The sequence below is a fragment of the Podarcis muralis genome, chromosome 13, assembly GCF_964188315.1.
Source record: "Podarcis muralis chromosome 13, rPodMur119.hap1.1, whole genome shotgun sequence".
Classification (NCBI taxonomy): domain Eukaryota; kingdom Metazoa; phylum Chordata; class Lepidosauria; order Squamata; family Lacertidae; genus Podarcis; species Podarcis muralis.
The window spans coordinates 11,028,541-11,051,563 of record NC_135667.1 but is presented as its reverse complement, the minus strand read 5'-3'; the positions used below and the strand labels follow the sequence as shown (position 1 = coordinate 11,051,563).

General features: G+C 48.8%; 1 protein-coding gene across 1 annotated transcript in view; it reads left to right on the top strand.

Moving 5' to 3' along the window:
- The first annotated feature begins 619 nt into the window (after positions 1-619).
- Positions 620-23,023, top strand: part of LOC114582756 (vigilin-like) — a 56,313-nt gene continuing 33,909 nt past the window's right edge. Inside the window, exon 1 of the mRNA XM_028703994.2 lies at positions 620-874. The gene's annotated coding sequence lies outside the window, so the exon portion shown is untranslated. The remainder of the gene's footprint in view (positions 875-23,023) is intronic.

Sequence of the window (23,023 nt, the reverse complement as noted above, 5' to 3'; positions counted from 1 at the left end):
GGCCGGCCCCTTAAATTTGTGCACCAAAGAAAATTGTGTTCAAAGCGCCCAACACTACACAGAAGGCACAGTGACGCAATAGAATGTGACAAATTCCCAATAGCCACCTCGTGCCACTTCTGGTTCCCAATTGAACACGCTGTGCTACCATGGCAAAGCCAACCGTAGGCCTAGAGCGGCTCCCCCACCCCCCCACTGACTTTCAAAAGCTTCAAAATAGACCCCGTGGCGCCTCCTCTCAGAATCTCTGTAGGCTCGTTATCAGCTGTCCCCGCACATAGCAGCCTCTCTAACGGCCGCCACGTGCTTCCTGCCCCGCATATGGCTGCCTTCGGAACCGCAAAACGCCGGAAGTTAAGCCTGCGCGCCAACTTTCCTCCGTATCTCTAGGCGTGGGGGGGGGGTGGAGAAGAGCAGGGAGCGCGCGCCCTCTATATACCTGGCGCATGCCTACATTCAACCCGAGGCTCGCCCGCGCCTGCGCGCTGGGGCCCGAGCCGCGGGCAGGGGTGGGCGGTCCTCGTGCCGCCGTGACCGCGGATTGGCCCCGGCGGCGAAGTGGGCGGGGAGAGGAGGCGGTGCACTATTTAAGGAGGCTCGGAGGGCGGGGACGGGGAGGCGTGTCCGAGCCGCGCTCCTTGTCAGTCGGCGCCGGGAAGCGGCAGGGGGCGGAGGCTGCGGCAAGAGCAGCAGCAGCGGCGCCGGCGGTGGAGGAGTCGGAGCAGCCTCCACCACCCGCCTCCCCCTCGCGGCTTCTTCTCCTTCCCCTCCTCCTACTATTCCTCCCGGCCTCGGCGGCGGCCGCCGCAGCCACCGCCACGCTGAGCCTCCAGCAGCGGGAATCGCCGCCGCCGCCACAGCAGCAGCAGCGCAGGTGAGGCGGCGTGGGGGAAGAGCCTGGTCCCTCCGCCGGGGCCTGGCCGCAGAGAGGCCGAGGGATGCAGTGCGAGGCTGCAGGGAGCACGCAGGGCAGCCAGGGATTTTGGTGTGGGGGTGAGTCTGGGGGGGGGGGGCTCCCTTGCAAAAAATAAAATAAAATTGAGATGGGGATGCTCGTTGTATGTGGTCTTCTGCAAGAGCAGGTGGAAGGGAAATTGCAGAGGTGTGATGGGGATGAAATCTGGGGGTCTGATATAGGGATGAGCAGCAGAGAGGCTTGAAGGGATGTGGGGTGGGCGGGCGGTGGGGTGCCTGGAAAGGGTGTAGGGGGCCAGTGATGGCGTGGTGCTGGCGGTGAAAGGAAAGCGACGGCCTCTGCTTTGGGTGTCTCCACCAGAGAAGGGACTAAAGGGATGTGGGGTGGGTGGGGGGTCCATGTAGCGATGCCCACCAGGGAGGTTCGGAGGGGTTTGAAGGACGTTAAAATGGGGTGGGGGAGAGTGCGGGCCTGTCGAGCAGGTGGGGTTGAAGGGATATACAGGGTGGTATGGGGTGACTGTGGTGTAGAGGGGATGAAAGGGAAAGGAGAGGGGGCTGTGGTGTTGGAAAGGGGGTCCAGGAGAATGGGGAGCCTAGATCAGAGAGCCCCACTGAGAAATTATGGGGGTTTCTTAAGCAGCAAGGGCTGAAAGGAGATTGGGATGCATGGCTAGCTGCAGCGAAGGGGAGGGCAGTTTGTTGTGGATGAGCTGTAATTCCCAGGATTCTTCAGTTTTTTTTAAAAAAAAATTGGAAGTTTCCAGCATTTGTTGACCCTTGGGGTATAAGGCAAAACATAAAAGCGTGATTCCCCCTCATTTTTGTGTGTGTGTGAAACTACCCTGTCCCACTTTGTGTTTTGCTTTGCCCCCCCTGCCCCCATAACATTTTTACAGATGTCCCTGGGTGAAAGGTGAGGGGGGAAAATTTGATTGGGGTTTCTCTAAAGTTAAAGGGAGGTCTGATATGGGGAAACTGCTGCAGGTAAGTGGAGATTAGGGTGATGGAAACAGGGTAGGCAGTGATATTGGGGTATCTTTCATTGGGTGAGGGGGTTCTTCACCCGAGAGCGATAACAGCAGATTCAGGGGTACAGTGGGATGCTGAGAGAAGCGTGTGCATGTGTGAGAGAGCAGGCAATTAATGGTGAGGGGTTCAGGGCACCATTGGGAAGAAAGGAAGATAATGTAGGCTTAGGTTGACTCTGCATAAAATAGGGTGGTTTTTTTAAGCTGTGGGAAATGGATTGTGGCAGTAGAGAGCTATGATAGGGCATTTCAGATATGGCTGTTAAAATAGTGGCAAGGGGCCCTAAGGTGGTGGTGTGTCCCTTGAAGGCTGTTGTGAGAGATTGGCTTTGAAACAAGAATACTGTAGATAAAATGGGGAATAAGATGCTGACTGCACAGTTGGAATGTGGGGACTTCACTAAGAGGATGAATAAGCTTTTTTGTGGCCTTATCCCTCAGCATAATGCAGGTATCTTCAGCCTTCTCAAGCCCAGCACCCATTTTTAACCCTAACATGCACCTGGAGGCCCATTTCTTCATCTTTTACCATACATTGGCATGCAATGGGCTGCGTTCAAGCTACGCTAAAGCCAGAGGTTTCTGCATTTGCATGCATCCATCTAGGCAAGTGAGAAGCGTTGTCACAATTTGAGGACTCATTCAAGCCAGGCAGAAGTGCACAAGGAAGGCGCAGAGCATGGATGGTGAGTGGGTGTGGCTTGTACTGGAGGCCTGATGAAAGCCTGGAGAACTGCATTCAGCCCCTGGGCTTGAGGTTCCCCATCCCTCTTTGCTATTGCGTAGACTTTATCTGCTCCCATCAAGAGGACTAGAAGAATGGGGGAACAAACTGTCTTGGAAAATGCATGGAGGAGAATAGTGCCAAGCCAAGCCCTTTCACTGTTACGATAACTACTAAATTTGATGCCTGTTGCCTTAACAGTTCTGCAGTTACTCCGAGGATGGCTTTGGCCTACTCTTAGTGTTGGTTACTGTAGTTTGTAACCCATTCAGGTCAAGATTGACTGTATGGATTGCTGTAATTCATACCCCGATTTCATATGCAGCTATCGTCTATCTCTATGGGGCAAAAGCTAATGTGCGTGGAAATAAAAACCTTGGTGGGGACATAGAAATTCACCTGAGTGTGGAGGGACTTGCAAAATGCTGGAGACAAAACTATTAAGACAAGCTTGAGTTCTGAAATGTGCAGCACTGGTTTCGACATTCACTTCTCAAAGGTACAGGGTGAGGTGCCTCTTGCGTGAGGGTGATCTTAAGTCTTCATTCCCATTAACTTATATCTATATGCTATGATTAAGAAGATTTATACACTGCTTGATTTTTTTAAAAAGTTGAAATGGTTTACAAAAATAGTAAATAAAATACTACAATTTTCAATAAATAGTTAAAAACATTATTGAAGAGCATTCAGAAGATAGTTAACATCAACAGTAGCTGAAAAGAGATAAAGCACATGTAACTTAATGTCTAGACAGGCATGCCTAAACAAAAATGTTTAAGCAGGTGCCAAAAAGAGTACAGGGAAGGTGTTGGCCTGATGTCAATTGGCAGGGAGTTCCAAAGTGTATGTGCTGCTACACTACACTTAAAGATAAATTTCTTACAAATGCACAACCAAGTATTATGCAGCACCCATAACAGTGCCAGTTTTGCAGATCGAAGCAGAAAAGTGGTTATTTCTCAGACATGGCGATCCTGCAAGTAAAGTGGTCCCAAGCTATTTAGGGCTTTACCTATTAAAGGCTGTGGTGTTCTATGCAGACAGGGCCTCACTCCTCTCAACTACCACACTGCGGCATTCTGCACAAGCTGCAGCTTCTGGGTCCAGCTCAAGGGAAGCCCCACATAGAGTGCATTGCAGTAGTCCAGTCTTGAAGTCACCAGTTCCTGTACTACTTCGGTCAGACTCTTGGTCCAGGAACAGCTGTAACTGCTGTACCATTTGAGATGTGCAGGGGCTGGCATATGACTCTGCTTGTTCAAGGATGGGAGTTATTGTGAAACAGAAGCAGGTCTTTTTGCTCTGATATGCAGAGCTTGGTGGAGATCACGGATCCCTAGAAATGATTCAAAGATGGCCATGATAGTGTGTCAGGGTTTCTGGGGGGTTTTTGGCAGTCAGGTGTTAAGTCTTCTTGTGTGTTCTGCCACACCTCCTGCTCTCTCCCACTGCTCCACCTAGGCCTCTGGGATGGAGGGTAGCTGCAGAGGTGGAAACCACTTGTGGGAGATGCTAGAATTGGAGCAGGCTCTCCAGCCTAGTCTAGTCGGTGGCTGGAGCTCGCGGAATCCTCCCCTGAGATCCAGTGGTGGAAAAACAAGCCAGGGAGAGATGCTCTCTTGGGAGAAGAAAGGCCAAATGGTTCATCACCTTCACTTAAATTCCAGAGAGATGGTCCCAGCCATGCTACACATTTAAAGTGTACCACTTTAACAGGAGGGTTATGGGAGCTGTAGTTTGTTAAATTACAGTTCCTGTGATCCTTCATGGCTGTTAACGTGGCATAAGAGTGATTTGAATGTATGGGGTGGATATTCAGAGCCCTGAATATCATGGGAAGAAGGAACTGTGGACGTGGGATTTTTTTTTAAATTATCAGCTTGGGAAATGCTACCTGGATTAAAGTATAGATCCTCTTGATTTGTGGTATCTGGTGTTCCCCTATCTCTATATAAGCAACCCACCATATCCACAGTAGGGTCTGAGCTTGCAGTGACTGGCATGGAGGGGGAATCTTGAGGGTGTGTCAGTGTTGAGTAGCTTGATGAAAATGTCAACCCAATGTGTGGCAGCTCTGGAAAATGCACATTCCCTATTCCACTTTACAAATCTGTGGTGAGGCTGCATTTTGAATTCTGCATTCATGTCTGGTCACCGTTCATTTAGAAGGAGCTGGAGAGGAATTTTCAGCAAAGAGCAACCAAAAATGATCTATAAGTTGGAGCCTCTTCCCCCATGGAAGAAAGGTCACACAACATTTGGGGATTTCTAGTTTAGGAGTTTGGGACGCGGGTGGCGCTGTGGGTAAAAGCCTCAGCACCTAGGGCTTGCCGATCGAAAGGTCGGCGGTTCGAATCCCCGTGGCGGGGTGCGCTCCCGTTGCTCGGTCCCAGCGCCTGCCAACCTAGCAGTTCGAAAGCACCTCCGAGTGCAAGTAGATAAATAGGGACCGCTTTCTAGCGGGAAGGTAAACGGCGTTTCCATGTGCTGCGCTGGCTCGCCATGGCAGCGATGTCACGCTGGCCACGTGACCCGGAAGTGTCTCCAAACAGCGCTGGCCCCCAGCCTCTTGAGTGAGATGGGCGCACAACCCCAGAGTCTGGCAAGACTGGCCCGTACGGGCAGGGGTACCTTTACCTTTACCTTTAGTTTAGGAGAAAGGTGGGTACGTAAGGGAAGCATGATAGAAGTGTATGAAATTAGGCATAGTCTAGGAAAGGGGCCGGCAAGGTTTTCCTCACCTGGGCCGGTTCATTCCAGTGGAGATCCCTCAGGGGGGTGGATTGCGCATACACGTGAGAGCGCGTGCTCGTGATTTCTGGTGTCTGTGTATGTGCAGACGCGATTTCTGGCACCGCAGAAGCGAGTCCCCATGCTGCACTGCACTGGTTTAGTGCAGCACGTGGGGACTCGCCGAGCAGGTGGTTCATGGGCCAGTTAAATGACCCCCGTGGGCTGCTTGTGGCCCATGGGCCTTAGGTTGCTGACCCCTGGTCTAGGAGGAAGCAGATGGGGAGACTTCTTTCTCTCATTATTCCGGAACTCAGGGACCCACATTGAAGCTGAATGTTGGAAGATTCAGGGCAGACAAGAAGAAAGTACCACTTCATGCAGTGTGCAGTTAAACCGTGAAATTTGCTCCTGCATGAGGCTGTGATGGCCACCAACGTGGATGCTTTTAAAAGGGAATTGGACAGATTCACAGAGGAAAAGGCAGTCAGTGGTTACTAGTCATACAGCCTCCAGGACCATGAGGCAGCAAGATCCTGAATACCAGTTGCTGGGAAGCAACTGCAGGAGAAGGCGTATAGTGCTCCTGTCCTGCTCATGGGAGACCCATAGGCATCTGGTTAGCCGCCATGGATGCTGAACTGGAGGGACCTTGTGTCTGCTTCAGAAAGCTTCTCTTGGGTACGTATCCATGGGCAACTCTTGCAAAGTGTCCTCTTGGGGATTCTGGGTGGGTGGGGAGGAGATCCCTGTTCTTAGGCAATATTATATTTGCTGTGGCAGCTGCTGGATGTGCCATCCCAGCATGGACTTGTTACCTTTGCGCAGACCTCCTCAAAGATGCTGAAGTAGCCTGCCACTCATTTTTGTTTGCTAATAAGGTTAGCTGAGATTGGGATAGTGTCCTTGTAATTTGTTGATGGGAATTCTGAGTGCCTTATAAAGCAAGGCTGCCTCTGTGGGGGTAGGAACCAGGGGAGCTAGATGAGCTGGGGGGAAACCTCCTTGCTGCTCTTAGGCCAGCCTACCTCAACCTGGTGCTCTCCAGATGAGCATTAATGGGAGTTGTAGCCCAACTGGAGAATTTGAAGTACACAATTATGGGAGAGCTGGACCAGTAGTGGCTTTAGACTGTTGTTTCTCCCCAGTACCCAATGGCTCCTGTATTTAGAGTGTTACTGGCTTGCAATGGATTGGGTACCCTTTCCCAAAGATGTTCCCTCCACTTTCAGAGCTATATATTTCTGTATGCTCTTCGGGAATTCGAGAGCTCTATTGCATAACAAATACTTTCTGCTAGTTGTGGAGCATGGGGCCTGCTCTAAAGTCAAAATTCTGATAAATCTCCACCACTCTGCCTTGAATTTTTACCAGTCTTCCCTCCGTTTCAAGCTTGAAGTGGTACATCCCTATGGACTAGGAACTTGGAGTCTGCTGCTTGATGCAAACTGGGATTCAGGCCCCTCCAGGGAGAGCCATGCATACTCAAGACAATTGAATCCAGCGCTTTGTTGATGCTAAGCAGGTCTAGGCCTGGTCAGTGCCTGGAAGAGAGATTTACATTACTTTGGGTTCCATGATGGAAAAAAGTGGGATAAAAATGTAAGAAAATAACTGTCTGAAGGTGGAATGGCTGTTGTCTCTCCCCCCCCCCCCCCTTGGCATGAGGTCAAAGCAAAGAGGGAATAGCCAGACTGGAATCCTTAGCAAGACAGCTGTGCAAACAGTATGAAAGTGAAGTATTTTACTGCCGAAGTTAATGTGTGGAGTAAATCGCAGCCTTTTTTATTTTTTGGAAAGAGTGATGTAGAGGCATATGGTGTTTCTACAGCCTGAACCGACCTGTGCCCATAGGCTTTGTGCAGAGAATTGTTCTGAGGCTTTGGATAAATGGGTTCTTCTGGCAGCATTGACACCTGCCAGCTAACTGCTGGCATCTCTTTCAGTCCATTGTGGGCAGGCGTTGTGCTGATTTTTGTGCTTGAGCGCTGAAGAGTGTTTTGGGGGGAAATGCGGGCTTCTGGGCCACTGCATCCAAATACCTGTCTTATCCTAATATGCTTTACCCGCTCCACACACGATGTACATCTGCTTGTTCCGCTGTTGCTCACAGGAGCCTTTGCCAAGCTGGTGCCCTCCCCAACATTTTAGGGCGCAACTCCCCATCATCCCTGACCACTAGCTATGATGGCTGGGACTGTAGGACTTGCAATCCCATAACATCTGTAAGGCATGGGGTGGGAGTGGGGAGTTGGTTTGCACAATGGCTGGCCCACGTGTATGTCATGAGGAGCCGGAGATGAGTTTCCTCACCCCAAAGAGGATATGGTAGCGTTAGAAAAGGGGCAACTGAAATGATCAAAGGAAAGGTGGCAGCGTCAGGGACTTTTTTTAGTTCAGAGAAAAGGAGAGTTAAGAGGTGACATGGCAGAAGTTTATAAAATTATGCATGGCATGGAAAAGATTGATAGGAAAAAGTTTTTCTCTCCCTTTCATGACGCTAGATTTTGTCGACATACGACAAAGCTGAATGTTGGAAGATTCAGGATAGACAAAAAAGATGATGATTTATTATTAGTATTAGTATTTTTACTGCCCAATACCTGGAGGTCTCAGGGCAGTGCACAGAAAAGATCAACATAAAAACCACTCATATATATATATGTATCTCAAAATAAAAGCAATCCAATAACAACACCCCCCCCTCAAAAGAGCCACATTTTAAAAGGCCATAAGATGTCAATCACAGGGTCGTGGGTGGCACTGTGGGTTAAACCACAGAGCCTCTTGGGCTTGCCGATCAGAAGGTCGATGGTTCGAATCCCCGTGGCGGGGTGAGCTCCCATTGCTTGGTCCCAGCTCCTGCCAATGTAGCAGTTCGAAAGCACCTCAAAGTGCAAGTAGATAAATAGGTACCACTCCAGTGGGAAGGTAAACAACGTTTCCGTGTGCTGCTCTGATTCGCCAGAAGCGGCTTAGTCATGCTGGCCACATGACCTGGAAGCTGTCTGCGGACAAATGCTGGCTCCCTCGGCCAGTTAAAGCAAGATGAGCGTCGCAACCCCAGAGTCGTTTGCGACTGGACCTAATGGTCAGGGGTCCCTTTACCTTTACCTTTTAAGATGTCAGTCAGATCAACCAAAGGCCTGGTTAAAAAGGAACGTTTTTGCCTGGCGCCTAAAGGTGTATAATGAAGGCAGAGCATAGCTAAACTATGAAACTCCCTCCGACAGGAAGCAGTGATGGGCATCAACCTAGAAGTCTTTTAAAGAGGATTAGACAAATTCATGGAGGATAAGACGATAGCAGTGGCTCCCTCTAGCCATGATAACTATTCTACCTCCACAGTTGGAGGCAGCAGTGCTTCTGAATACCAGTGGCTGGAAAACGTAGTAGGAGAGGGTGGTCATGGACTCAAATCCTGCTTGTGGGTTTCCCACAGACACCTTGTTGGCCACTGTGAGTACAGGGTGCTGGACTAGATGGGCCGTTGACCTGATCCAGCAGGATCTCCTTATGTTCTCATGAGTTGGTAGAGTCTGCTCAGTGGTGGCACCGCAATTGTGGAATGTTTTCCCGCTTAGTGCCTATCCTTATTTTTCTAGGCTTTTAAAATCTAGACTTTCTAACACTGAGTGGAAGGTAGCTCATAGTGGGGGAGTTCCTTTTCTAGAAATGTTTCTTGGGCCATTAGGGAAGCCTGGGCAAGCTTCTGAGCCAGTGTGCTGTAGTGGTTAAGAGCAGTGGACTCGTAATCTGGTGAACCGGGTTCGCTTCCCCGCTCCTCCACATGCAGCTGCTGGGTGACCTTGGGCCAGTCACACTTCTTTGAAGTCTCTCAGCCCCACTCACCTCAGAGTGTTTGTTGTGGGGGAGGAAGGGAAAGGAGAATGTTAGCCGCTTTGAGACTCCTTAGGGTAGTGATAAAGCGGGATATCAAATCCAAACTCCTCCTCCTGAGTAAATCTATAGAGTTCTCCTGGAATAGCTTGACAATATGTGGTCATCTGGCCTCCTAGTCACTGCCAAGCCATGCTGCACATCCCTGCAGTCAAGGCTGGCTGTGCCGACTAGGTCACAGGCTGGCCATCTGTGTGGCCCAGCTCCTTGAACATTGCATTCAAAATCCAATACAGTTTTTACAGCACACAGTGAAAGCTGTCGTTTCTGCTGCTTATTTGTTTGCCCCAGTAGCTAACTAGTCCGACCCCATCTCAATTCCTGGCTTTCATCTCCTGCTGACTAGGGTGTAGCAATTAGTTTTTTAAGATGGTTTTGGTTCCTTTTGGCCTCCTGATCAGTCTGCAGGGTCAATTGCTTACGCTTGCTGCAGCCACAGAACAGCTGAACCTTTCTTGCAATGTGCAGAAACATCAGGTGAATTCTCTTTCCGCACACCCCTTAACAGTGCACAATACACAATGAAAATATTACCGTATTTTTCACTCTATAAGATGCACCAGACCACAAGACGCACCTAGTTTTTGGGGGAGGGAAATAAGAAAAAAAATTTCTGAATCCCAGAAGCCAGAACAGCAAGAGGGATCACTGCGCAGCGAAAGTAGCGATCCCTTTTGCTGTTCCTGGCTTCTGGGATAGCTGCGCAGCCTGCATTCGCTCCATAAGACGCACACACATTTCCCCTTACTTTTTAGGAGAGAAAAAGTGAGTCTTATAGAGCAAAAAATACGGTAGTTTAGATGTCACATCTTTGCAGGGGATGAGAAGCGCTCACCTGATTTAGTGGGAATAGATGTGGGTGGTAGATCTGCCGCCAAATGCCATTTGTTGAGGGGCAAAAAAAAGAAGCAAGTTTAAGTAGCAGCTTTGAGAGGTGGTGCGGTTAAGCCAGCCACTGCATCATACTTCCTGTGGTCACATTTCTAAATCATCTGGAGCCCCATTCAGAAAGTGTTGGTGACAGATAACCTTACCTCGTGGATGAAAAACCATGGTTTGGTGTGTGAAGTGGAAACCATGGTTTGGCTGCAGTGGACTACTGTTCCCCACTAACCAGAAAGTCATGCTAACCAGATTGCTGCTGAACTGCCAATCCCAGCATGCTTGACTGGGGCTGATGGGAGCTGGAGTCCAGCAACATCTGAAGGGCCACAGGCTCCCCATCCCTGTTATAGCAAAAAGCAACATCTCACTCAAAGTCCCCTCTATGACAGTCAAATCTTGGTTTCGAAACCGAGTTGGGCCACTCCCATCAAATGTTGGGCTGCCCTATGGTGCCGTCTGCTGCTTCCAGACTATGTTCCTTGACATGCTTTAACACCAGGGTGGGGAAATCATCTCTGTCGAGGGCTGCATTCCCTCGGTAATTTTGGAGTGGGGTGGTGGCAGTCATAGAAGCCAAGCCCCAAATTTGGCTGGGGACCCCTTTTCTAGGAACAGAGGAAAGTACCAAGTCAGACCCTTGGTATTACTAGTTGAATATTGCCTTCACTGGTAGTCTGGTAGTAGAGATGCCAGGGACTGATGCCAGGGCCAGCCTTGTGCAAGACTGATGCTCTACTTTCTATGGAGTTGGGCAAATGGTCTGTGTAGCTCCGTATTGCTTACAGCGATGGACAGATGTTCTCCAGAACTTCAGCCAGGTGAGGGGATCTTCCCTGTCCATCCTGGAGATGTTGAGGATTGATCATGGGACCTTCTGCATGCAAAACTCTCTTTCCACCTGTGTGATATCAGCTGCAAGGCTGTGTAGGTTGCTGGCTCCCTCCTTTAACATCTCTGCTACCTGGCTAGAAAAGGGGGTCAGGTCTTCCACTGGCGCATGCTTATGAGTGACGGGGAGAAAGATTGAATTCTGGGCAGAGACAATGCATAATCATTGGATGGTAGTGCTGAGAGTACAATGGGTGTGGCTTTACATACACCAGCAAATGTGTCAAGACAAAATGAAAGCTTTATTCCCTCCCCACCTCTACAACCTCTCGCTTTTCGCCAAGCGCTCTCTCTGTCTCAACTCAAGGGGGAAACGGCAACTCCCACTGATATGAAAATAGGAGCTGCTTTTAGCACCTGCACCTGCGTGGCCCTCCGAGACCCAGAGAGTCGCTGCAGAGCCCAATTAAAGGTTCTTGAGAAGTCTGAATGAACAATCGCAGGCGGTGGGGCTGCAAAACAACGCCTGCGTTTTGGTCCTTTTGTTCCTCCGGCTACGCTTGCCGCCGCTTGAAGGTATCCAAAAGCAGAGATTTGGACCTGGGGCCATGTTCGGCAACCAGTAATTCCACAACACTCATTTTAGAATGATGTAAGCCACCTTTCCCCAACCTTGAGATGTTTTTGGACTGTGATACCCGTCATCTCAGACCATACTGACTGGGGGTGATGGGAGTCAGACCACATCTGGAAAACACCTGGTTGGGGAAAGCCAATGTTGGCCACGCTGGAGGCCTGCTAATTCAACACCCCAATTCCCCTTTTAGCCTCTTGTTATAGGAAAGGTGCCTCAGCCCGCTGGTGATATTGGTTGCCCTTTCCTGTACAGTGGTACCTTGGTTTAAGAACAGCTATGGACAACTTGTAATAAGAATGCTGCAAACCCGGAAGTAGGTGTTCCGGTTTGTGAACTTTGCCTTGGAAGCAGAACATGTTCCGCTTCCTGTTGAGTGTGTTCCATTTGTAAATTGAGTCCTCCGCTTCTAATCTGAGGCTTTCTGTTGAGTCTGTCGGCTGTTGAGTCCCGAGCACCCACTCAACACAGAGGTGTGATATTTGGAGCTTTTGTTTTTCCTATTTTGTTGTGGTTTTGTTTGTGAGGCTTTCTTTCTTTCTTTCTTTATTTATTTATTTTGCTATGACTGTGGGACTGATTTGTGACTGTGTCTTTGTTTTTGTGACACTGTGGAACCCAGTTCAGCTACTGGTTGATTGTATGACTGCAGAAATGGATAAAAGTCCCCCCTCAAAACAATGACTATTATCAGTGCACGTAAGAAGAAAAATTAATCTACAATACTGTCTTATTTATTTTATAGTACAGTACATTGATTATTGCCTTCATTTTATGGATCAATGGTCTCATTAAATAGTAAAATTCATGTTAAATTGCTGTTTTAGGGGTTGTTTTTCATCGTCTGGAACGGATTAATCCATTTTCCATTACTTTATATGGGAAAGCATGCCTTGGTTTAAGAACAGACTTCCGGAACGGATTAAGTTCGTAAACCGAGGTACCACTGTACACCAGGTGTGTGGAACCTTGGGGCTCGGAGTTCAGATGTGGCCCTCCAGACCTTTCTATCTGGCCTCTTGAGTTCTTCCCACTCTGCTCTGTGTCCCTTGGGTCCTTTTTCCTGGCTGGAATGGGTCAAGCAGTTATACTGCCTCTCGCTTGTCTGGTGGAGGTTCAGGAGGTGTAAGTGGAGATATGGCTGTACATATAAACCTCTGAATTTTACTATATAAAGGGTAGGGTCACACCTGTTTCTCCACAAACTTCTTTCCACCCTTTCCATGGAGCCCCCCCGGAATGTTTTCCTTGAGGAAAGGTGGCCTCCAGACTGAAACCCCACTCCCCACCCCTGCTGTGCATTTTCCATCTCTACAGTATCCCTTTTTATGAATATGTGAGTGGTCTTACCACTGTCTCTTGTGGTGGGCTTGGGGAAATGATGCTCTCAAATCTGTTTTCAGCCCCTTTCCTAAGAATTCCTATCATGGGATTGCAAAGGCCTTCGGACCCCCCCCCCCTTATGTAGAGAAACTTCTGCAATTGTCTACTATTTTTTCAGCCTCCCTCCCTTCCCAGAAAACTCGGCAGGCCTAGTCCGTCACTTTCAGCCTTAGGGGCCCCCCAGTAGACTGATGGTAACAAGGAAGGGTCAGTCATAGTAAGTCATAGCTGTGCCCCAGTTTGTGACATCTCTGGGCCTAACTCTTTCCTCCTTGAAGACCCTATGAAGCAGCCCCAGAACTTCAGATCAAAGACGAAAGAGTGCCCTGTGATAAGTATGCTTCATGTTGTCATCTCAGCAATGGTTTTCCCCCCAAGATCCCACTTAATGCCTTCCTCAGTCACTCTTTCTCTTTTTCCTGGCTTGCGGTAGTTGAGATGTGGTCAATGTGCTGTTGCCTAGCAACCCCGATGAAGGTATCTTTGGTCGTGGTCAGAAGGCTTGCTCTAGGCCAGGGCTGGGGAACCTCTTCCCCTGCAGTTGCTGCTGAACTACAGCTCCCATCATCCCTGATCACTGGGCTATGCTGGCTTGGGCTTGATGGGATTTGGAGTCCAACAACATCTGAAGGGTCATTGGTTCCCTTCCCTTGCTTCCATGTCAGAGAAAGGCAACTGGTTGCCAGTGTTCAACCTATTCCTGTATAGTCCAGTGTCTTGCTGTGTCCTCAGTCAGCGACGTTGGGGAACAATAACCGCATATGGTTGCTTCCTTTTCACTTCTTAAGCCCGCCTCAACTTGCTTGGTAGCTGGGACCTGTCAGTCATTTTGCCTGTATGTTACTGTTCCTTAAGTCACCTGTTGTCTTGTGCAAATTGGTTGACATCTGGCATAGCATGGTTTATAGAAAGTGGGAAGGGATATGTATTTCCTCACTTTCTCATAATACTAGGACCTGGACCACCCAATGAAGCTGAGGATTTAGGACAGACAAAAATAAAATACTTTTTCACACAACACCGAATTAAAACAGTGGAATTGGATGTAGCGAGGGATGGCTTGAAAAGAGTACCCCAGCTGATGGAGGATAAGGTGTGCTACCAGCCACCATCAGTGTTAGAAACTGGGATAGAAAAGCTAGGAGCCAAGTGGCTCCTGGGACCTCGGTTGTGGGCTCCAAAACAGAAGGTCTAGTCTACATTTGGGGAGATCGGCAACACTTTTTATTATTTTGATAAGCATATTGTTGATATCACATTTTAACAGAAATTGCAAATGCATGTTAAATTTGGTGTTTACAATAAAAATATTGGTACCATACTTCAGTTTTCAAAACACTCTACTCCTTATTGCTAAACTCCTTAAGGATATTGTCTATCCTTAACATATACTTCGAGGCTTCATAGCACATACATTCCAGTGATCCTTGAGTGTCAGCCAGGCGCAAAAAATGGCATCCAGACTTTTAGAGGTGCTTGCAAATGGAGAATTTTTAGGCGCGAAATGCGCCTGGTGCCCTGCTAATTTTGCACCCTGACCACAACTGCTATGTTTCTCTCCACGGCCAGAGGTAGTATGCCTCTGAATATAATGCTCTGCATAATGGTCCACTTTTAAAATAAAGCTGCTGCGGTCAAACCTGCCTCAAAAGTACACAGCTATTATTTCTTTAGGGACGCGGGTGGTGCTGTGGGTAAAAGCCTCAGCGCCTAGGGCTTGCCGATCGAATGGTCGGCGGTTCGAATCCCCAGCGCCTAGGGCTTGCCGATCGAAAGGTCAGCAGTTCGAATCCCCGCGGCGGGGTGCGCTCCCGCTGCTCGGTCCCAGCGCCTGCCAACCTAGCAGTTCGAAAGCACCCCCGGGTGCAAGTAGATAAATAGGGACCGCTTACCAGCGGGAAGGTAAACGGCGTTTTGTGTGCTGCGCTGGCTCGCCAGATGCAGCTTGTCACGCTGGCCACGTGACCCGGAAGTGTCTTCGGACAGCGCTGGCCCCCGGTCTCTAGAGTGAGATGGGCGCACAACCCTAGAGTCTGGCAAGACTGGCCCGTACGGGCAGGGGTACCTTTACCTTTACCTTTATTATTTCTTCCACCATGCATCTCAAGACTGTAGGTAGGGTTCCTAGGGAGCCTTGCATCTAAACACTGACCAGACCTAGACCTGCTTAGCTGCTGGAGTAAAAAACAGGGGAAGGAACTGTATGCCAGCCCATTTGGCGCTGAGCAGCTGACTAGGGTTTGGCAAAAGTGAAACCCATTCTCACGCCTTCTCATCTCAACGGCTTTAGTCTTAATGATTGAGAAACACTCCTGAACGCATCTGCGCAATGGGATTGGGCCGAGAAAAACACTCTGAAACTTTCAGTTGGAGTTAATGAGATCCCAAGGCGTTTGCTCCACAGTTAGCAGCACAGCCCCACCTTAGAGGGTGCTTTCCTCAAAAGACATTTTGGAGCTTGGAATACAGAGACTGGTCTGTAGTCTGGGTGACAATCGCTGTTCATGGCTCCTTTTAAGGGAGCAAGCAGGCCTGGCTGCCAGTACTGGGCATTATTAAAACTTCTGCTTCTGGGGCAACCTACAGCCCGCACCGTTTCCTTCATACAACTCAGAGCGCCAGCGCCATTTGTTATCACCGTATGCCGGGAGTCTGGGGCGGATGGGTAGGCAGTCAGTGTTCTCAGTTTGCAGGCTTAATGTCTTAAGAATGTAAGGTGAGGCCTTCTGGATCAGGTCAAAGGCCAGTGTAACCCAGCATTCTGTTCCCACAGCAGCCAGCCAGATTTTATTTACACATTTGTAATCCACACCTCCATTAAAATATGTCAAGGTGATATACGGCACACAGTGAATAAACTCCACAAAAAGCATCTATGAAAGGTAAAAGGTAAAGGTACCCCTGCCCGTACGGGCCAGTCTTGACAGACTCTGGAGTTGTGCGCCCATCTCACTCAAGAGGCCGGGGGCCAGCGCTGTCCGCAGAGACTTCCGGGTCACGTGGCCAGCGTGACATCGCTGCTCTGGCGAGCCAGCGCAGCACACGGAAACGCCGTTTACCTTCCCGCCAGTAAGCGGTCCCTATTTATCTACTTGCACCCGGGGGTGCTTTCAAACTGCTAGGTTGGCAGGCGCTGGCACCGAGCAACGGGAGCGCACCCCGCCGCGGGGATTCGAACCGCCGACCTTTCGATCGGCAAGCCCTAGGCGCTGAGGCTTTTACCCACAGCGCCACCCGTGTCCCTCATCTATGAAAACTTGACAGTAAATGCCAGTTGGTGAAGAAGAGAAAACTCATATTGCAAAGGCCTGTCTAAATAATCTTGTTTTCAGAAAGCATCTGAAAGAAGTTCGGGGGTGGTTCCTGCTGAAACGCTGCTGGCAGGGCCTGCCATGCTAAAGGTTAGGTCCCTGGTGAAGGCCAGCTGATGCCCATTGGATGCCCACAAGCAGGACTTGAGCACAACTGTGCTTTCCTTCCTTGCCATCCCCCAGCAGCTGGCATTCAGAATCATCCTGTCTTGGACTATGGAGGTCAAAAATAACCATGGCGAAAAGATGGACTTCCCATCCCTGAACTTGTCTAACGTTTGCAGGTTGGTAGCTACAGTGGTGCCTCGCAAGACGAAATTAATTCGTTCCGCGAGTTTTGTCGTCTTGCGATTTTTTTCGTCTTGCCAAGCACGGTGTCGGGAAAGTTTTGGAAAAGCTTCAAAAATCACCAAAGTCTTTAAAAACCTCAAAAAAGGCTACCACACCGCGTGCTATGAGTTGCTCCTCGAAGTCAAGTCACAACTGTATTAACGGTGTTAAGAAAAAGGAAACAAACTTGCAAGACGTTTCCCCATAGGGAAAATCGTCTTGCGAAGCAGCTCAAAAAACAAAAAACCCTTTTGTCTAGCGAGTTTTTTGTCTTGCGAGGCATTCGTCTTGCGAGGCACCACTGTATACATCTTGTAGGAGTGAGTGCCATGGTTTTTGCTATGTGCCTTCTCCTGCCCCATTTGCCGGCCAAGACCTCAGAAAGGCATCTCTCTCCTGCCCCCTGTTCCCCCACCCGAGGTTCTTCCAAATTTCATGGGTACTGGAGCATGCAAACAATTGGGGGGAAGGCTATCAGGAGAGCTGCATTGAACCCTGGGGCTGAGGCTCCCCATTCTGGCCAGAGGCTCATACTTATCCTCAAGCGCCGACACAGCCTTGATCAGCTGCAGTTTTTTTGGGAGTCCAAAAAAAGAGAGCAACCGCTTGCTTGGCCTGCATCTCTCTTCGTTCTGTAGCTGACGGCTGCTTTTGGCCCTCGCCGTCCTCTTGGCCTTCCTGGTGTTTGCACAGCTCTGCTTGTACTGCCAGCCGGGTAAACGAGAGATTTCCCGACGAATAAAGTTGCGCTGCTTTGGAGGCCAGGCTAAAAGCCAGGGCCCAGCCATCTTCTGTAATCAAACTGGAGCGGAGCCGGCCCAGCTTGTCCCTGTGGCCTTTATGCGCTGCTCTTCCACTCTGGCAGAGAATTTGGCCAGCCAGCGCAGGAAATGGGAAGCCTGGAGAAATGTTTAATTTGGTACACTTGGAGAACCAGATTTGCATTATTTTTCTTTTTGTGCGAAGGAGTAAGAGAGGCAAGGTGGCAGGACAAGAAGCTGGAGGTTGAAAAGTTCAACCAGAGGCAAAACAGCAGATGACTTAAGCCTGCACAGAAGCAGCTGTTCTCCACCCTGCCTGCAAACACCTCTCCCTTTTCTCCCTTGTGCTGGCAGGGCGCACAATCTATTTTCAGATGCCTCATTCAGAACTCTTGCTACCGGTGATGTGTCTGTCCTCCCCTCCTTTCCCACCAGACCCACACATGAATCAACACACAGGTGACATTTCCTGTCCAGTGGTGTTCCACTTTCTGCAGACAGTAAGCACTTGGGACAGGGAACTTGGAAAGCTTCCTCTCCCATACAGTGTCACTCTCTTCAACCTGGTGAACTTTCTGCTTGTCGACTATCAGCTTTTGTGACTCAGCCTCCTCGCTCTGGTCTCATTTCGCAAGGCAGAGAGAACGGCTGTATGAATAGCCCCACAGCTCAGTGTTAGAGCCACCTGCCTTGCAGGTCGTGTTAGAAACTCAGATATACAGTGATACCTCGGGTTACATATGCTTCAGGTTACATACGCTTCAGGTTACAGACTCCGCTAACCCAGAAATAGTGCTTCAGGTTAAGAACTTTGCTTCAGGGTGAGAACAGAAATCGTGCTCCAGTGGCGCAGCGGGAGGCCCCATTAGCTAAAGTGGTGCTTCAGGTTAAGAACAGTTTCAGGTTAAGTACGGACCTCCAGAATGAATTAAGTACTTAACCCAAGGTACCACTGTATAAGCTAATTGCCAAATGGCCCCTTAAACCTAGGTTATGGTTGCCACAACGGTCTATCTAGGCGCCTTTTATGGTGAAATTTGTTGTTAATTTCATTTCTATACCGCTTTATATTTTAAAAGAAAAAACCACAAAGCGGCTTACAACACACAACTTCAAATAAAACAATCCAGAATAAAACAAACTAAGTCTTCAAAGAAAATATTTCCGATCCTTCTCTAAGTGACATTTTGTTTTCCCCACATTTCTTTACGTACTTAATTTATAGAGCTGCCCCATAGCAGAAGGACTCTAGGGAGCCAGTGTGATGTAGTGGTTAGAGCAGAGCTTTCCAAACTGTGTGTCACATGACACATTAGTGTGTCATCTACAGTGTGTAGTTATGTCACGCAAATGCTCCCTGCGCTCTTATAAGGGGTTAGTTTAACCTCTGGTTTGCTAGTAAAACTGAATTACTGTGTCACGAAATGATGCATGTCTAAAAAGCGTGATCAGCATGAAAAGTTTGGAAATCTCTGAGTTAGTGTCAGACTGGGGCTTGGGAGATCAGGGTTCAAATCCCCAATCAGTCGTGGTGCTCACTGGGTGATCTTGGGCCTACCGCACAAGGTTGTTGTAAGGATTAACTGTGGGGGGAGGAACCATGTAATCCTTGCAGGAAAAAAAGTGGGGTATAAATGCAATACATAAGTTCTTCTGCTTACCTGCTTAAGGAAGCTGGAGGGGCCAGCCAGATGGAGATGTCAGTTGCTAACCTGTCATCCAGAGATCTCCATGTGCTTGCAATTGGACCTACGCCAGTCGCAAAACACACCTGGCTAATTTCTAACACCACTTGCAAGCAGAAGGTCCCAGCTTCGGGCCCCTGGCATACCCAGGTAGGGTTCCTTGAAACCCCCACCTGAAATCCCAGAGAGCTGCTGCCAGTCAGTGTAGGCAGCACTGAGCAAGATGGGCCAGTGGTCTGACTCCACATTAGGCAGCTTTCTGTGTCCCCTGACCTGCTAGGGGAAATCTCCCTTGCTTTCAGATGCACGTGTCTCCTTAACACCTTGAGGGCTAGAGCCATGCCTTGACTTTTCTTTAAAAGAAGCAGCTGTTGGTTCTGTAGATTCCGGAGGTGTCCTCTTTTCATCTTGGGAGGCCGGGCTCCTGCAGTTCAGCGCTGGGTTTCCCCTGCCTCTCCCGCAGCTTTCCTTGTTTACGTCTTTAGCTCTTTCTCTCTCCCGTCTTTATTTATTGATGGCCAGAGGCCGCAGTCCTGTCGGATTGCATCAAGGAGAAGAGGTGGCAACTCGGTCACCGTGCGGTGCAGAGCCGGGAGCTTGGGGTGGGGGGGAGAGGGGACGCACGGCAACAGGGGGGCGCGTGGCAAACGAGGGCCAGTTCCCAGGGAACATGGCAGTGCTGTGGTAGGAAGACATTGCCCATCCGTCCTTGTCGGGGCAGTGTGGTGGATTGGACTGCTTCTCCCCACATGAACGGCTTAGCTTAGGCAGATCTGTGGGGTTGATTGCTGTGTCCCAGGAGCGGAATTCGGGTATGGGAGAGACCGAAAGGCAGAGGCAGGCAGGCAGGCAGTGCTGGAATAGGGATGTTGCCCTCTATGAATTTTAATCCATACTTTGTGGACCCATGTGCTGATTGTGGTACCCTTCCCGTTGTGTGTTCTTTTGAACTTTGCTGTACAGTACTCAAGCTGTGCCAAAATAATAATAATAATTTTTTATTTATACCCCGCCCTCCCCAGCCAAGACTCAGGGCGGCTAACAACCAATAATAAAAACAAGTTGATTAAAATACAATTTAAAAGATTAATATACAACATTAAAACAATTAGAGAGCAATCTCTTCATAGGAGGAGAAAGGAAAAAGAAAGAGGGGGAGGGAATCAAACTGATTCTGAGCCAAAGGCCAGGTGGAACAACTCTGTCTTACAGGCCCTGAGGAAAGAGATCAGATCCTGCAGGGCCCTGGTCTCATGAGGCAGAGCGTTCCACCAGGCCGGAGCCAGAGCTGAAAAGGCCCTGGCTCTGGTTGAGGCTAATCTAACTTCCTTAGGGCCCGGTACCACTAGGGTGTTGCTATATATGGACCTTAAGGTCCTCCGTGGGGCATACCAGGAGAGGCGGTCCCATAGGTACAGGGGGCCCTAGGCCGTGAAGGGCATTCATTGCGTCCGTCAAAATAATGGGTGCACTTTTTGAACACTGGAAAGCTGCCTTTTGCAGAGTCAGACCAGTTAGCTTGTCCACTGCCTGGCAGTGGCTCTCCAAGGACAGAGAAAGAGGGCTTACCCTGGAGTCTTTTAAATTGGAGGTGCCATCAGGGATGAGCGTGGGGCTTTCTGTGTGCTCCACCACTGAGCCGTAGCTCCTTTTGGAGGAAAAGGAGGGTATTAGTATTAGTGCGCCCATTGGGCAAAAGATTCCTGTATTGCAGGCATCGGACTAGACGACCCTTGCAGTCCTTTCCAACTCTACATTTCTATTCCTTTGAGGCTGTACCAATAGCACAGCTCTATGGTTGAGCCCATGCTTTGCATGCAAGAGGTCCCAATTTCAATTGCTGGCCTTTCCATGTGGGTCTGAAGAGTCCTTGCTAAAGATGCTACTGCCAGTCAGTGCAGACAGTATTTAGCTAGATGGAGCAATTGTCCAACCCTCTGTAAGGCCGCTTCTTATAAGTGTGATGAGTAGCACCAGCATCGGATACAACCCAGAGGGAAAAATGTGTTAAACATACCTGCTTCTGCTAGTTGATAATTTTTTTTTAAAAAAATTGAGCTTTTACCGTAATACGATAAAATTAGAGCTACGAAAGACAGAAGAAAAAGAAATGTTAGCAATCTAACACGATCTGTCTCTTTATTTCTTCTTGATTTTTGGAAACAAGATAATACTAAATATAAGTGCGTGTTCTGCATAGAGAAATGCGGAAATCCTGGAAAGGCTGGCGTCGCATGGCTCCTGCTTTTTGGAAGAAAAAGAACAGAATAAAATTCCGTTTTAGTGATATTCAGCTCCCTAAAAGATAGTCAAGGTTGTGTGGGGGCAGGATCTTGGGGGGGGGGGGAGGAAGGATCTTTCTTCAGCTGTGCTTCTTTAAGGCTGTTTGGGGATTACGAGTTCACAGGCCATGTGCACCGAGGGGGGATTCTCTCTAGCCATCTCTCTTCCTGCAGCAACCTTTCCTATATTGGATGCAGCTTTGACACAGAGGTGATAGCAGCCCCTGCCAAGTGCAAGGAGGTTCGCTCTTCCTTCCTTTACGGTTGCCTTAAGAGGATTTCTCTCAAATCCTCCCCATAGAGCTTAGCGCTGCTGCCGCCACTGCCGCCTCTTTCTTAATGGGGGTTGGGAAGCCGAGGGCACGGGAAACACCTTTGCTGCAAGTTGTGAGCAGTCTTTTCACGGACAGGAAGGGAAGATGAGGACTGGGTGCTGGGCTAGATGGGACATTGGGCTGATCCCGCAGGTCTGCTGTTTATTTTCTTAAACTACAGACCTTATCGTTTGCCAGTAGGTGCCTCCTAACCTGAGCTCGGTCATATTCTTTGACATTTATTTATTTATAAGGTTTCCTCACCTGTCCTTCGCCAGAAAGTCCCAGGACAGGTTGCAGTAGATTTATATGCACAGGCAAAAGAATTACAGTTATAAAACACAATAAAACTATCCCAAAATGGGACCAGAAAAGACTTTTTATGGTACATGACAACAGCCGCATGGATGCTACTAGCCCAGGGATGGAAAGAAGAAAGAGTCCCTACCAGGGAGGAATGGCCAGCTAAGCTGATGGACTATGCAGAAATGGCAAAACTGACTGGAAAGCTCAGGAACCAAGAGGACAAAAACTTCAAAAAAGAATAGGAAAAATTTATAATCTATTATTTAGGAGACCATTGCAAGCAGATTTTACTTTCCTTGCAATGTAACAAATATTATGGACCATACGGATTGATATAGAATATAGTATGGGTAGGCAAACGAAGGCCTGGGGGCCGGATCCAGCCCAATCGCCTTCTAAATCTGGCCCGTGGACGGTCCTGGAACGAGCGTGTTTTTACATGAGTAGAATGTGTCCTTTTATTTAAAATGCATCTCTTGGTTATTTGTGGGGCATAGGAATTTGTTCATCCCCCCCCCCCAAAAAAAATATATTCCGGCCCCGCACAAGGTCTGAGGGTCAGTGGACTGGCCCCCTGCTGAAAAAATTGCTGACCCCTGGAATATAGAATATAATACACAGTTGTAAATACTGACAATAGGATCCATCGAGGGTGTGGAGGGAAGGCTCGAGATTCAGAGTAATGTCTATATATGAATAAGCATTTGGATTGTTATAATTTTATATTTCTAAAAACAAAAATGATTTCATTAAAAAAAACTGTTCCAAAATGGAGCAGATATACCTTTCTTTCCCTCTGTCTCTCTCTCTCTCTCTGTACACTGTCTTAGAACCTCAGATATATAAGCTAATTGCCAAATGGCACCTTAAACCTGTGTTACTGTCACCACAATGGAATGTCTAGGCGCCATTTTTAAATGGTAAAATTTATTAGTATTAGTATTAATTTCATTTTTTTATACTGCTTACAGCCGGTCACAGTTTGCAGGGATAACCTACCT